Source organism: Perissodus microlepis, chromosome 6 (assembly GCF_051167445.1).
Source record: "Perissodus microlepis isolate ML-2025 ecotype Zambia chromosome 6, ASM5116744v1, whole genome shotgun sequence".
NCBI lineage: Eukaryota > Metazoa > Chordata > Actinopteri > Cichliformes > Cichlidae > Perissodus > Perissodus microlepis.
This window is the reverse complement of record NC_140466.1, coordinates 30,190,309-30,204,913: the sequence shown is the minus strand read 5'-3', so window position 1 is coordinate 30,204,913 and position 14,605 is coordinate 30,190,309.

Here is a 14,605-nt window from a genome sequence, read left to right as displayed (position 1 = left end):
TGCTCATCTACCAGCACCACAGAGGATGCAAATATCACTCAGTATATACCCGTGAAACGGCGCAGTCCTGTACCGCGTCTTCACCTCGGCAAAATTAAACCAGTCGAAATACCAAATGAGGCCAACAGTGGCTCTATGAAGCCATTCTCCACAAGGACTTTCCATGAAGTTCGTCTTGGCTGTGAAAGCGAAGAAGAATAAAACTAGCCAAGTGCAGATGAAGTGAGCGAAGATGAACCAGGGTAGCACGGAGGCGAAAAGAACGCGGGCAGTGAGACGACAAGAAATGAGTACCAGTGTCACGGCCTTTTAAGTTCTGGCGTTTATTTCGTTGAAAAATATAAACAAAAATCAATCCAATAATTTCAAACATAAACGAAAGTTAACTTAATCTGATTTAAGAAGTTCAAAAAGTGGCAAAAAAAAAAAATCATTTTAAACCCTCCCGTCGTCCCATCTGATATTTGGTAAATAAAACTTTTCCACCACACCCTCCAGGGTGCTCTTAATCCCTTAATTAATTAAAGGGTCCAGAAGTAAACAAACTAATCACTTTTACAAACCTTTTCCAAAAGTAAAATTAATGGCTGGGGCAGCAGTCGTGTGGTGTTGCAAAGAAGGACCCAAAATGCAGGCACTTGCTGTGATGCACGGGAGCTTTATTGTGGACGGTGAAAATAACAAAAGCGAGGACAGAACTAAACATAAACCTAAACTGAGGAAACTAATAACAAACCATAACTCACGGAATAACACACAGGGGGAAAACATATGGAGTTGATATGGGGATGAGAGAGAGACGCGATTACCAAATAACACAGACGGAGCGACGACGAGCAGAAGCAAACACACAGTAGAAATACACACCAGGTGAGTAGGAAAAGACACGCAGGGGTGGACACAGCTGAAACTAATGGCTATAACGAGACACAGACCTTCCATCAGCGTGAATGTGTGTGTGAATGGGTGGATGTCTGAATAGCGCTTTGGGGTCCTTAGAGACTAAGTAAAGCGCTATACAAATACAGGCCATTTACCATTCAAAGTAAGAACACCAGGAAAGGAAACAGGTAGGAATAACAGAAACACTGAACACAAGACCCAGCCCCTAAGAACGAATATAAAAACAGAAGAAACTAGAAAATAAAAACAATAAACTCAAAACACTGAGTCAGCAACCCAGGACCATGACAATTACAAATTTTCATAGCAAAACTAGGTAAGCATATTCTTACTGTTATAACAAACATAACTTTTTAACAAATCTGTATTTTTATTGCAGCGAATAGGTAAGGTTAAAGTTTAACACTTACTTTTGAGATTTGCAGACAACATGAAAAAACGGGGATCCAAACACTGTCTCGCAGCCTTTTCTATTCAAATAACCTCATGCAGCACTAAATCCGGTATCTGAACATAGTGAAATGTGTTCATTTTTAACATATTTATGGCTGTGATGAACCAGCATCTCTCTCATGTGTTCTACTACGTGTGGCATGACGGTCATGAGTCTGCACACAGACGTCTTGTCGATGGCGCTGTGGTGAGGTCAGAATAACTAAGAGCTGATTACGCTCAAAACTGAGACTTTTTTTTTCCTGATTGTAAACAGCCTTGAAAGTTAAATGTTGCTACCAGGGGCGTCATAGTGGAGGCAAAAGTGATGCTCAGATAAAGACACCCAAGGAGCCAAAGGAAGGAGGCAGCCGCACGTCTCTCTCTTAAGGATGTAACACAAGATGAGCTCATACAGTGGCAATTAAACGTTATTAAAACAACAAATATATTTTATCGGTGTGGTTGGTTTTAAGGCTGATTTTAAAAAAAAATTGCGTTCTTTTCTAAACAGAGGAGAGTTCAGCTTTTTTCATTATATATATAACACAGAAAACGAAAACGTCATTTATTCATTGTTGAAAATCAGCGCAGTTAGAAGTAAACTGTGTGTCGGAAACATTAATAGATCAGTTCGCCCGCTTGTTTGAAATATTATGAGTAAGCCACAGGACCACAGGCAATAATCTGGTAGTGGGCAAAAAGACGTGATAGAGGCGGATGGAAGTGAAGAGAGCGTGGAAAATAAAGGTTTTCTACCACAGAGAAGAGCTTTTGCGTAAGTGGTGAAAATGGTTTTCGGGCCTGTTTCAAACATTAAAGGAGAGAGAATCGGGCCATGACGTCAGAAACTCTGACAGCCCGTTCTTTATGGGCGTTACCTATTTTCAACGAGCCAATATGGAACGTTGTTGTGGGCGGGGCCTGGTTCAAAGATGAAAGGCAAGAGAACCAGGCCGTGACGTCACAGTCAACTCAAGTGCATAAATTGCAGGTGAAACCCACACTGGACCAGCGCGTTTCTTATAGTCACGAGCGATTCACTGGATGAGATTTTGTTCTGCTACCCTCAGTCATATTTGAATGTCTGATTAGCTTCAATGTCAAAAACGAGTGACCGACAAGCAAAACCAGAATTAGTGTGCACTCTGCCAGAGAGTACACTGGGCGACCTGAAGGTCGAGGAGGAAGAAAATTTAAAAGTCCTGGAAGAGCAGAAAGTGGTCAAGGACACAAAAGAAATGCAGAACAAAGTGGACGAGCAGACAGAACCATTAGCCGAGGCTAAGACGGAGAAAAAAGACACGGCAACCCCAGATTCCTCCTCAAAGTTGTGTGTCGACAAAGATGTTCAGTTGATGGTTTCAAACGCCACAGAAAAAGCTGAACTGAACCAAGTGAAAAATGAACTTGAAGAAACGACCAAACTGGCAAAGAAAGAGTGTGAAGAGGCCAAAAAAGCAGTGAATGAAGCGCAGGCAGCACTGTCAGAGGAGAAGACAATGGTAGAGGATGCAAAGAAACAAACTGAACAGGAAAAACAAGTGTTAGAAGAAGTGCAGTTTGTATTCAAAGATGAGACCAACCAGGCTGAAGTATCAGCTTTGGAAAAGACACTGAAGCTGCAGAAAAAGGTGCGCGTCAACTGGGTTATTCAGTTGGTGGTTTTACTGGCCAAAGAAAAAGTCTCCTCCAAATACAAGATCTTCACAGAGCGCCTCACTCCTGACTGCATCAGCCATCGTCTGATTGAGAAAATCTGGCCTGAAGTTGAGGAGAAACACTTGAATTTATCCCACGACTGCATTTTTAATGTGGGCAAGGCCATTCTCAAGGACCTTTGCAAAACACACAACTGCAAAGAAAACCTTTTGATTTTTAATCTGAGGGAACAGCTTGACAATATTACCGTCTCAGTCTTCACCAAACACCTGTTGGCATTACCAGCAAGAGTACTCAGTGTCTCTAAAGACAGACAAGAGTACAAGGAAGTTGTAAAAAATGTGACCAAAGATCTGGTAATGCACGCCATGAGCGAAGGAAATGAGACGATGACGATGAATCCAGTAGCATCTGAGTTTATTGTAGAGAGGCTTTTCCAGAAGATCTGGAACAAAATTTTGTCAAAAAAGTACAAAATGTCCTTGGAGAACATTGGAGAACTCGCCCTGACAATATACAATGAACTCCATGACAGGTGGGATTCTCCAATACTCTTAATGTGGTCAAGAAACCCAGTGATGGATGAAGCAATCGTCAGCAGCTTCAAAAAACATGCAAAATTGAGGAGCCAAAACATCATCTTTAGGGCTTTCTCATGTGCACGCTAAAATCGAACCAACACGTGCATGTGATTATGTGAGAAAACTCTTAAATTGGCTTCAAATATTCATTTCAATTGGGCTTTCTAAATTTAATTTTGAAACCAGAGTGGTTACAAATAACTACTCTTCTTCTCCCAACTTCCTTCCCTCATCACCAACTGGCCGAGGCAGATGGCCACCCCATCCCAGAGCCTGGGTCTGCCGGAGGTTTCTCTCTTTTAAAAAGTGAGTTTTTCCTTCCCACTGTCGCCAAAGTGCTTGCTCTAGGGGGTTGGAGTCTTTGTGCATTATTGTAGGGTCTTGACTTTACAATATAAAGCACCGTGAGGGAAGTGTTGTTGGGATTTGGTGCTGTTTCTTAACTCAAAAACTTCAGTTACAACAGGACATTTTGAGTTAAAAAACAAAAAAATTAAAAAAAATAAAAATTGAAAAAAAAACAACTTTGAATTTGTGCTTTGTTTCATTTACTGTTTAAGAAGTTTGTTCTTCCTGTAACTTTTAAAAACAACAAATAGCTGAGCTGTTGGATTTACTAAGTGCATCCAAGAATACAAACAAGCAGTCCTCACACACATTTGAGAAAAACTGAGAGACCTTTGAATCTTTATAGCTTACTGAATATTCATCTCTTTACTTTGTCTGCATGTGTCCACTTCTTTCTTTTTCTATTTGTATTATTCTCATTTCAAAGACATTCAAAGCTATTTGGAGACATTCAGAGTTCCTTAAAGATGAACCTAATATAATTACACGGGTTGTTTAACTGAGGTAATCACTCTTTCCCCCACAGTCCTACGATTTTTCCCTTTTTCTGTAAAGCAATGCAAATACATTTTTAATACTTTCAGTCAAGTTTTTAATATTCATACAGGAATAAACTACAACAGAAACACAGTCACAAATATAGGCCATAAATATACAGACACCATATTTACATACACATTTAGTACAATGTTTAAAAGGAGTCTGATTCTTCAACTGATAAACATTTGACTTTGATTTCCAGGAATTTTCCACTGTGAGATTAATGGAAAGTGTACATTGCACATAGTGACAATGACTGACGGACCCGACCACACAGATCGCACTTTACTACACTTTTTATTCAGTTTTTGTCTCTTCCAACCCTCAGCCCCAGCTGCCAGCTACACACACACAACAACAACACAACCTCAGGTCCCAGCACATCTTATGCAGGGGAGGGGTGATGAACTGATGGAGCTCCGCTGTGTCAGCCTCCCTTTGCAACCGTGCCACAAACCAGGTCCTGCTACACACATTATATGTCCACAAACACAAATCAAAGTGAAGGAAGAAAAACCGCAAACTAATCATGAAGCTACAGAGCCCCTTTACTGATATGGGTAAGGAAGGTCTTTATTGCATGGCCACATGTTGATGTGTCACGGCGGGGTGCGCCGATGGGTTGTGAACAGGACCCAGAAGCAGATGCAGAGAGAGGAGATGCAGGTAAAAGAAAAAGCCTTTATTTTGGCTGATGGTAGCAGTAACATGAAACTATGAAAAACTAGGTACAACTAAGACAGACTGTGAAAAACTACGATCAACTATGAACACAGTGGATGAAAATAATAGAAATAATTTATGAATTAAAACATATTTCTGGTGTAATATACAACAGAAGGTACTGTCGACAGTTCAGCCCACTGTACTTTATTTTCACTCTGTGCTGCTATACTCTGTTGTCAGTTTGTCCACTTCATGATGTTTAACTGCTTTACTTACTTTACAGGTTAATGCTCGCCACACTAAACATGACATAAAGTTTAAATTACACGTAGCACAACAGTAAGAGGTCAGTCTGACAGTACAGAGAAGTAAGAGAATAGTTCAACCCATACGACACTGAAAGGAGACAAATCATGATTAATTCTTCTGGAGTGGCTTTAAATACACTTTTATTGCATATTTGTTACTCTGTATTGATTCCACGTTTAAACAAATAGTAAAGCCGACCTTTTATCATTTAGGATTTAAACACAATTACTATTATTATTTTTTTAATGTCCACAAACAAAGTTTACTTCTATTCTGGCTTTCCACAAACTTCTGAGGGAAACATTTTACTGGTAAACAGCAAAATCCTCAACTATGTTCATCAGCTTGTGTCAGTCAGCAATTTGTTGGTGATGGTTTTTGGAGCCTGTTCATTAACAGTGATGAGCACCATGAGGAAGAATCAAAACAGTATTTCTTTACTGTTTTGATTCTTCCTCAAAGCGCTCACGAGGACAGAAAACCAAACCAGTGACATGAATCATGCTCAAAATGTCAAACTCTGAGAAACAGATCAAAGAGCGTTTTTATTTCTCTCAGACTCACAGTGAACTATAGCAAGGAGTTTTTCTGATGTCACCACTGGAGGGCGCTGTGGACCAGCTGATCCCAGCTCCAGCTTGGTTTCGCACCAGTACTGGGCTCCATCATCTTCTCTACTGGGAGTGATGTTCAGAGTGAAGGTCTCATTCACTGGTTTCTTCTGTTCACTGTTGGACTGTAGGTGACCCAGTGCTGTGTTTTCTCTGTAGAAGGTCACAGTGAGGCTTTGAACAGGAGCTACGTTCTGTACGCTACACTGCAGGGTGTACTGCTGATTCTCAAACATCATCTCAGTGTGGTTTACAAAGCTGATGGAGACACTTTCTGGAGGCTCTGAGAAGACAAGGAAAGAAAGAGTAACACAGGTAGATGTTAGTCAGTAACCGCTGAGCTCACGAATCCGTCTGTGTATTTACACACAGAGGTCGAATTTTATCTGATTGTAAACAGCCTTGAAAGTTAAATGTTGCTACCAGGGGCGTCATAGTGGAGGCAAAAGTGATGCTCAGATAAAGACACCCAAGGAGCCAAAGGAAGGAGGCAGCCGCACGTCTCTCTCTTAAGGATGTAACACAAGATGAGCTCATACAGTGGCAATTAAACGTTATTAAAACAACAAATATATTTTATCGGTGTGGTTGGTTTTAAGGCTGATTTAAAAAAAAAAATTGCGTTCTTTTCTAAACAGAGGAGAGTTCAGCTTTTTTCATTATATATATAACACAGAAAACGAAAACGTCATTTATTCATTGTTGAAAATCAGCGCAGTTAGAAGTAAACTGTGTGTCGGAAACATTAATAGATCAGTTCGCCCGCTTGTTTGAAATATTATGAGTAAGCCACAGGACCACAGGCAATAATCTGGTAGTGGGCAAAAAGACGTGATAGAGGCGGATGGAAGTGAAGAGAGCGTGGAAAATAAAGGTTTTCTACCACAGAGAAGAGCTTTTGCGTAAGTGGTGAAAATGGTTTTCGGGCCTGTTTCAAACATTAAAGGAGAGAGAATCGGGCCATGACGTCAGAAACTCTGACAGCCCGTTCTTTATGGGCGTTACCTATTTTCAACGAGCCAATATGGAACGTTGTTGTGGGCGGGGCCTGGTTCAAAGATGAAAGGCAAGAGAACCAGGCCGTGACGTCACAGTCAACTCAAGTGCATAAATTGCAGGTGAAACCCACACTGGACCAGCGCGTTTCTTATAGTCACGAGCGATTCACTGGATGAGATTTTGTTCTGCTACCCTCAGTCATATTTGAATGTCTGATTAGCTTCAATGTCAAAAACGAGTGACCGACAAGCAAAACCAGAATTAGTGTGCACTCTGCCAGAGAGTACACTGGGCGACCTGAAGGTCGAGGAGGAAGAAAATTTAAAAGTCCTGGAAGAGCAGAAAGTGGTCAAGGACACAAAAGAAATGCAGAACAAAGTGGACGAGCAGACAGAACCATTAGCCGAGGCTAAGACGGAGAAAAAAGACACGGCAACCCCAGATTCCTCCTCAAAGTTGTGTGTCGACAAAGATGTTCAGTTGATGGTTTCAAACGCCACAGAAAAAGCTGAACTGAACCAAGTGAAAAATGAACTTGAAGAAACGACCAAACTGGCAAAGAAAGAGTGTGAAGAGGCCAAAAAAGCAGTGAATGAAGCGCAGGCAGCACTGTCAGAGGAGAAGACAATGGTAGAGGATGCAAAGAAACAAACTGAACAGGAAAAACAAGTGTTAGAAGAAGTGCAGTTTGTATTCAAAGATGAGACCAACCAGGCTGAAGTATCAGCTTTGGAAAAGACACTGAAGCTGCAGAAAAAGGTGCGTGTCAACTGGGTTATTCAGTTGGTGGTTTTACTGGCCAAAGAAAAAGTCTCCTCCAAATACAAGATCTTCACAGAGCGCCTCACTCCTGACTGCATCAGCCATCGTCTGATTGAGAAAATCTGGCCTGAAGTTGAGGAGAAACACTTGAATTTATCCCACGACTGCATTTTTAATGTGGGCAAGGCCATTCTCAAGGACCTTTGCAAAACACACAACTGCAAAGAAAACCTTTTGATTTTTAATCTGAGGGAACAGCTTGACAATATTACCGTCTCAGTCTTCACCAAACACCTGTTGGCATTACCAGCAAGAGTACTCAGTGTCTCTAAAGACAGGCAAGAGTACAAGGAAGTTGTAAAAAATGTGACCAAAGATCTGGTAATGCACGCCATGAGCGAAGGAAATGAGACGATGACGATGAATCCAGTAGCATCTGAGTTTATTGTAGAGAGGCTTTTCCAGAAGATCTGGAACAAAATTTTGTCAAAAAAGTACAAAATGTCCTTGGAGAACATTGGAGAACTCGCCCTGACAATATACAATGAACTCCATGACAGGTGGGATTCTCCAATACTCTTAATGTGGTCAAGAAACCCAGTGATGGATGAAGCAATCGTCAGCAGCTTCAAAAAACATGCAAAATTGAGGAGCCAAAACATCATCTTTAGGGCTTTCTCATGTGCACGCTAAAATCGAACCAACACGTGCATGTGATTATGTGAGAAAACTCTTAAATTGGCTTCAAATATTCATTTCAATTGGGCTTTCTAAATTTAATTTTGAAACCAGAGTGGTTACAAATAACTACTCTTCTTCTCCCAACTTCCTTCCCTCATCACCAACTGGCCGAGGCAGATGGCCACCCCATCCCAGAGCCTGGGTCTGCCGGAGGTTTCTCTCTTTTAAAAAGTGAGTTTTTCCTTCCCACTGTCGCCAAAGTGCTTGCTCTAGGGGGTTGGAGTCTTTGTGCATTATTGTAGGGTCTTGACTTTACAATATAAAGCACCGTGAGGGAAGTGTTGTTGGGATTTGGTGCTGTTTCTTAACTCAAAAACTTCAGTTACAACAGGACATTTTGAGTTAAAAAACAAAAAAATTAAAAAAAATAAAAATTAAAAAAAAACAACTTTGAATTTGTGCTTTGTTTCATTTACTGTTTAAGAAGTTTGTTCTTCCTGTAACTTTTAAAAACAACAAATAGCTGAGCTGTTGGATTTACTAAGTGCATCCAAGAATACAAACAAGCAGTCCTCACACACATTTGAGAAAAACTGAGAGACCTTTGAATCTTTATAGCTTACTGAATATTCATCTCTTTACTTTGTCTGCATGTGTCCACTTCTTTCTTTTTCTATTTGTATTATTCTCATTTCAAAGACATTCAAAGCTATTTGGAGACATTCAGAGTTCCTTAAAGATGAACCTAATATAATTACACGAGTTGTTTAACTGAGGTAATCACTCTTTCCCCCACAGTCCTACGATTTTTCCCTTTTTCTGTAAAGCAATGCAAATACATTTTTAATACTTTCAGCCAAGTTTTTAATATTCATACAGGAATAAACTACAACAGAAACACAGTCACAAATATAGGCCATAAATATACAGACACCATATTTACATACACATTTAGTACAATGTTTAAAAGGAGTCTGATTCTTCAACTGATAAACATTTGACTTTGATTTCCAGGAATTTTCCACTGTGAGATTAATGGAAAGTGTACATTGCACATAGTGACAATGACTGACGGACCCGACCACACAGATCGCACTTTACTACACTTTTTATTCAGTTTTTGTCTCTTCCAACCCTCAGCCCCAGCTGCCAGCTACACACACACAACAACAACACAACCTCAGGTCCCAGCACGTCTTATGCAGGGGAGGGGTGATAAACTGATGGAGCTCCGCTGTGTCAGCCTCCCTTTGCAACCGTGCCACAAACCAGGTCCTGCTACACACATTATATGTCCACAAACACAAATCAAAGTGAAGGAAGAAAAACCGCAAACTAATCATGAAGCTACAGAGCCCCTTTACTGATATGGGTAAGGACGGTCTTTATTGCATGGCCACATGTTGATGTGTCACGGCGGGGTGCGCCGATGGGTTGTGAACAGGACCCAGAAGCAGATGCAGAGAGAGGAGATGCAGGTAGAAGAAAAAGCCTTTATTTTGGCTGATGGTAGCAGTAACATGAAACTATGAAAAACTAGGTACAACTAAGACAGACTGTGAAAAACTATGATCAACTATGAACACAGTGGATGTGTTCAGGGGAAGTGAAAACACATGAGGAAAACAGCTGACTGAAATGAAGCATGACGTCACAGGGAAAGTCAAACTAACACCAACGAACAAGAACACATCAGACTCTTTCAAAATAAAACAGAAACATGGAGAAAAATACAGTTATCAACAAAAAAAAAACTAAAATAGACAAAACACTGGGTCGCAGATCCAGTACTGTGACACATATACAGCAGTTTACACAGTCAGATGCCTGCCATCTACCAGCTAACTGTGTGAAGAGGAAAAATTGCTATAAATGTCTCTTTTTTGTTGACACGCATGCTCAGTGTTTAGTAGCAGTAAGTTAATCCAGTGCTAATCACAGTGAGACTGATCTCATGGACAGTCATATAAACCTTCTTTCTGGTAGGTGGGATTGCAGACTCAGTCACTGCTGACAATAATTTTATCCTCATTTAACCTGTTAGATTCTTTAGAAAAGATGATCCAGTGAAATAGCCTTTGAAAAAGGATCTCTTCACATGTAAACAACAACTATTTAATACAGATTTAATAATTAAATTCTCTCATTTAATTTAAAGACTGATATCTTGAAATGGTTTGACACACAGTGAAATGATTTAATGCACAGCAGAAAGTGCATATTCAATTTCATCTCCACATTAAGATGAGTAATGCCTTGAGACATTATATCTGTGGCTAAATCAGACAAAGCTCAGAGTTCTACAAAACACAGCCACGCGATCTAGATGAAAACATTCTGCATGACTCGGTCTCTTTCTAGTCGTCCTGTGGATGTCAAGTGCACGTCAGCAGTAGACGTTCTCAGCCAGCTTCCTCATTCTTTTATTGCAGTGTGCTGATGGGGAGGATGGACGGTGGTCTGAGTATCTCCTCGGCTTGCTCCCTGTACGTTGGGGTTTTGAGTGGGTCTGTTTCCTGCGCCTTGGGAACTTGAGGACTCTGTCGCCCTACTTAGAGACTTCAACGCTCATGTGGGAAACAAGAGTGAGACTGGAGGGGCGTGATTGAGAGGAACGGCCTCCCAGATCTGAACCTGAGCGGTGTTCTGTTACTGGACTTCTGTGCAAACACTATGTTGTAACATAAGGGTGTCCGTAAGTGCACGTGGCACCAGAACACTCTCGGCCAGGAAAGCTTCCACTTGGGTGGTCTCAGAATTTCATCTCAGCTTTTCACAGATGTTGTGGTTCTATTGGCTTCATCAGGTGACGGCCTCCAGCAGCCGAGTGCAAAGCGCTGGGAATGAGAATCTGCACCTCTAAATCTGAGGCCATGTTCTGCAACTGGAAAAGGGTGGAGTGCCCACTCCAGGTCAGGGACGAGTTCCTGCCCCAAGTGGAGATGTGTTTTTGTGTATCATGCTCATGTTCATGAGTGATGGGAGAAGGGAGCGGGAGATCGACAAATGGATTGGTGCAGTGATGCGGACTCTGCACCAGATCGTATCAATATATTGGCCGAGCTACATCCCTGCCCTCACCTATGGTCACGGGCTGTAGGTAATGACCAAAAGAACGAGATCGTGGATACACTCCTGACTCTTGGTGGTGCAGTCACGTGGTATTCGCTCGCTCTGCGGTAGAGTATCACTTCCTGTTCCTGCTCAAACACAGTGGTGTTTCTGAGTAGCTTATCTGCTTAGCAATTTAATTTAAAAAATTTAAATACATCTGTGGTGCAGGGACAAACATACAAAATCCCACCTCATCTTCAGGTTGCTGCTCTGTGTTGGACCCTATCAGCTCATATTTGGATGAAAGACTATAATAAATAAATTTAAGTATTAGACATAAGACGTAAACTGCAACAACACAGGCAGCTATAATTAAAGCTTACATGGACTCTTTTACAAAATCAGGAGGATGTGTGCTCATCTTCCAGCACCACACAGCACAGAGGATGCAAATATCAGTCAGATGAAGCAGGGCAGCACGGAGGCGAAAAGAGCGAAGGCAGTGAGACGAGAAGAGAAGAGCACCAGGTTCCAGATGAAGTAGATGACTGATGAGGTTATGTTCTGGTTTTCTTTGGCAGGCAGGAAGGAGCGCAGCGAGCGATGGTAGGCCGTCACATTGAAGGCGATAGCTGAGGCCGAGCCGACGGCTTTTAGAACTGACAGAGAACAAGAGGCAGCGTTAGAACAAGCAAAGAGAAATGTTGTAAAGTGTGCCACTCCACATAAAGACAAGCAAATCTGGAAAAGTCCCAAAATCAGCAGACTTTTAATGCATCATAACTTTGGTATATTAAGAGAAATTTTAGGTTCAGGTTGTGAATATTTTGACCTTTGAAGTACATAAAAAATAAAGAGAAAATGATCTAAATATCTTAGTGTAATGGCTGTGTGCTGTACCAATGAATAAAAATATCAACTAAACATAATTACCTGGCACATAGGTGTGGAAACTGACTGGAATTATCTGTGGAGATTTGCAGTTATTAAATAAAGAGCTAAATTGGTGCTGGGCTGAGATATTTAGATAATTTTCTCTTCACTTATCTTAGTAAAACGATCAGGGAAGCTGCTGCAATTTTGCCTGACCACATTTTAATGACAGCTATACACTCTAAAAGTAATTCATCAGGCCTTTTACCACCACTTGATTAAATCCATGGCTGCAACATAAAAATTGTAATTTATTGATTAAGATAGACCTTCTAAGTCCCAAACTTTATTTTTTTGGGGTTGTGTTGAATTAATAATGTTGGTAATTACATTAAATTAATTTTATATGTAATTTGAAATTAAATCCCAATGTTAGTGGGTTCAAAATAAAATTCAAGTTGTAATTACTTAAAGAAATTGAATAGATAACTTTTTTTTTTTCCACTGTAACTTCTGATTTCAAATTCCCTCCCCTACCGACTTAACTAGCCCGGGCAAATTCACACATGTTGCGTTGCATGGTGCAAGCTTTTGTAAAAGACATTTCAAGGTAAGTAACATTTCATTTACAAATAACAGTTCTACCAAAGCAAAGCATTTGTGCTAGTCACCTGTAGTGGATTTGTGTACGATGTGATGCTCATACAGATAAGGAAATACTTTGCACTACCACATGTAGCTAATGCTAGCCATTCTAAACTTTAGCACAGGAGAGGATAAGACTTATAAAGTTTCATTGGACAAAAGCCTTCAGCTAGAGAGTGCTGCTGTGGCTAGGAAAAGCGTGGTTAAAGTTTTGCTACACAGTGCAATCTAATTTCGATCATAGGCTGATTTTGTTTTTCTTTTTACCAAAATCAGAAGCCTTTAAACTGTGAATAGTTTTGTCAGAGGGATAACCTAGAGGCTTCTTTTTTCTGTCTGGCTCACCTATTTTATGTCTTTATAAAACTTGCATGACCTATACGTAATATTACATTGTAAATGATTTTGGTTAGTATTGTGATACAGCTTAAAGTAAGTATTGTTCTTGATCTTAAGAGCTGTAGCTATCTTTGTTTCTTAAAAAAAAAAATCAGATTGTGTGAAATATTGTTAATGTCATTCCAATAGCATTATTGTGGCATAGGCTATGTGAATCTACTTAACATAATCTAGGGTCATTAGTGCTTTGTTAAGTTGGGACACATTTTTTACAAAATGGGCTGGGAGTGAACAATGTGTAAATTCGAAACCTCTGCAAAAACAGGGTTGCTAAAACATTAGAGATTACATCACAGTTATGGTGGGGAAGTCTCCCTTGTCTTCACCAAGATTGTTTTTGTTCCCTCAAAACTAAGGGTAGCCTTAGATCACATCTATCCTCTTTAAATAATGTATTAGAGCATTCATTAATGCAGTATAGCTAATAGTCTGCAAGGTTTAATTCTTCTGTTTGTGTGGTCGACAGATAAAGGAGGAGTTCAAGAGAATAACCACTGTAAGCCTTGAATGGCTACACTTGACCATTGCACCCCAAAACTGATGGATGTCATTTTATCAAGGGGAGGAGCTAAGGGAGTGAGAATCAGGCAGATCAAGGACATGCTTCTTGAGGTAGGACAACTATTTAGACTTTGGGTAGCTTTGAAATGCACTTTGTTGGCAGTCACCCATGTAGTTTATACGCATACTTTATTTTTTCTTAAATAGCACAAGACAATTGAAACACGCAGAGAAGTAGCCATCTGCTGCCTTATCACTTTCCTTGGAGAGAAGGAAGAGGACCTTTTCATGGAGTTTGGTCTAAGTAATTCAGCATTGTGTGTGTGTGTGTGTGTGTGTGTGTGTGTGTGTGTGTGTGTGTGTGTGTGTGTGTGTGTGTGTGTGTGTGTTCCATTGATCATCTGAATTCATTAAGATTCAGTAAGTATAAAAGTCTAATCTATAATTCACTAACCTATTTTTTAAAATTTGCTTTACAAGGACACCGAAGAATTTAAGGCCAACCTTGAGAGGCAGGTGATGAAAACTGCCATCATCAGTGACCGGCACACCCCTGGATCTAACATAAGACTGCAACGATTGTGGTGGAGGAAACAAAAATCATGGAGGGCCAGAATTTCCCAAGGTGCTGTGTTTTGC